Source organism: Echinops telfairi, unplaced genomic scaffold, assembly GCF_000313985.2.
Source record: "Echinops telfairi isolate 266 unplaced genomic scaffold, ASM31398v2 ScPeMD7_7469;HRSCAF=8507_0, whole genome shotgun sequence".
NCBI classification, from domain to species: domain Eukaryota; kingdom Metazoa; phylum Chordata; class Mammalia; order Afrosoricida; family Tenrecidae; genus Echinops; species Echinops telfairi.
This window is the reverse complement of record NW_022111372.1, coordinates 95,746,385-95,748,802: the sequence shown is the minus strand read 5'-3', so window position 1 is coordinate 95,748,802 and position 2,418 is coordinate 95,746,385. Positions and strand designations below refer to the sequence as shown.

Below are 2,418 nucleotides of genomic sequence, written 5' to 3'. Positions count from 1 at the left end.
AGTGTGGCGATGGCAAACTCGGTAAGACACTGCCCTGACAGACAGCACTCTGATGCACGATCTCTCGGTAAATGCGGCATCATCTGCACGGAGGATCTGATTCATGGGATCTGTGCTGCTGGGAAACTCTTTCAAAGAAGCTATAACTTCCTGTGGTCCCTCAACTGATCTTCTCCAGGAGGTGGTATGAAGAAAACGACCATGCATTTTGTAGAGAGTAGGGATACTGCAACAAGGAAGACCACCGGACTCATTAAGTGACTCATCAGAAGAATGAACTAAGGTGTTTACCATGATTATTTCTGTAATCTGGTCAGTTAATAAAACAGTTACCACTTTCAAATGTAGGGGTGGGGGTAAGGCAATCAGGAAAGGTGTGTATCAGGGTTGTCTCCTCTCCCCTTACTTAATCAATCTGTATGCTGAGCAAATCATCAGAGAAGCTGGATTCTTTGAAGAAGAATACAGCATAAGGATTGGAGGATGGTGGCTTAACAACCTGCCATCAGGAGATGGCACAACCTTGCTTGCTGAAAGGGAGAAGGACTTCAGGCCCATGAAGGACTGCGGATGAAGGTCAAGGACTGCAGCCTTCAGTATGGATTACAACTCAATGTGAAGAAAACAGCATCCTCACAAGTAGATCAATGGAGAACATCACGATCAATGGAGAAAAGGTGGAAGTTGTCAAGGATTTTGTCTTGCTTGGATCCACAGTTAATGTTCGTGAAGCAGCAGTCAAGAAATCAAACGATGAAAGAAAGAAAGAACTCAAGCAAAGCATTGCATTGACTACACCTGGTGCACAAGTTCTCTTTAACAAAAAAGAAACCCAAACTCACTGCCACCCGAGCTTGTGCCAACGCATAGCAATCTTTTCCTTTCTTTTTTTTTTTAGGGAAAAGCAAGGCTTTATTTAGACAAACAGATACCAGTCATTTCTGTGTTTCTGGACATCAACCAAGAGTTGGTTCTGGTTAAAGGTAGCTTGTCCTTCCTCTCTTCTCCAAGAACTCCTCCTCCTCCTCCCCTGAAACAGTTTGTTTTCAATTGGGTGTTCTCCCCTCTCCCCTGGCCCGTGTGTATGGATCCTATGACCCCCTCAGACAGTTCCTTCTGGAACAAGTTCTCCTCTCCTCCCCCAGCCAGCCCCAGTGGGTTCATCTTTTCAGGTTCTAGGGCTAGGACAGAGGTAAGACATGTGATTTGTTTCCTCACTGGGGGATAGCAATCTTATAGGGAACAACTGCCCCTGGGACTACCTTTTCAGGAGTAGAAAGCCCCATCTTTCTCCCTTGGAGCAGCTGGTGGTTTTGAACTACTGACCTTCCAGATTTCAGTCCAACACATAACCACTGAACCACCAGGGCCCCTAAAACCTCTTTAGAGTATTAAAATGCAAGGATGTTACTCTGAGGACTAATATGTGCCTGACCCAAGTCGTGGTATTTTCTACTGCCTCATCTGCATGTGAAAGTTGGACATTGCATAAGGAAGACTGAAGAGAATCGGTGCTTTTGAATGATGGTGCATGGACTGCCAAAAAAAATAAAAAAGAACCAGTAAATCCATCTTGGAAGAAGTACAGCAAGAGTGTTCCTTAGAGGTAAGGATGACAGCACTTCATCTTACACACTTTGGACATGTTGTCAGGTGAGACCAGTCCTGGAGAAGGGCATTGTAGCAGTTACATAATCTGGTGTCAAGGGGTAGAGTCTTGCAAATGGGTGGAGTCTAGCCTGTCAATCAGGTCGCAGCTTGATGACCTCATTTGGAGACACCACAGAGATAAATAACTCACTGAAGGCCAGATACACGCAGACTTTCAGCTTTGTCTTCCAGATAATGAGACACATGAAGCTATACTAGCATCCTAGAGCTGGAGGAGCCATGTGGAGACCCCTGCCAGCGATGAAATGCTTCCACTGCCACTGGATCTGCAGACTTTCTGCCAACTAGCCTGTGATCTTCCTGCATTTGGCATCATTGCATTTGTTGCGTGAATCTGAAGAGGAATTTACAGGTTACTATTGGACATATGGACTAATATCGGACTTGGACTGGACTGGGCTGGATGTTTCTCAATATGCAAATGCTCTTTGATATAAAGTTCTCTTACATACGTATGTGTGTCTTGATTTGTTTCTCTAGTCAACCCGGACTAACACAGACACTGTGGAAAAGAAGACCCTTTTCAAACTAGACCAGCACAGTGGCTTCAACAATGGGATCAAGCACAGCAACAATTGTGAAGATGGTGCAGGACCGGGCAATGTTCCATTCTGTTATGCTGAGGGTCTCTGTGGGTCAGAATCGACTGAACAACATTTTTTAAAAATCATTTTATTAGGGGCTCATAGAACTCTTCTCACAATCCATACATACATCAATTGTGTAAAGCACATTTGTACATTCATT

The 2,418-nt window shown here is 44.5% G+C and overlaps 1 non-coding gene across 1 annotated transcript; it reads right to left on the bottom strand.

Moving 5' to 3' along the window:
* Positions 1–1,097: 1,097 nt before the first annotated feature.
* Positions 1,098–1,223, bottom strand: LOC115873629. The gene has a single exon (XR_004048520.1). It is a non-coding gene; the product is annotated as a small nucleolar RNA SNORD22 (small nucleolar RNA).
* Positions 1,224–2,418: the final 1,195 nt, after the last annotated feature.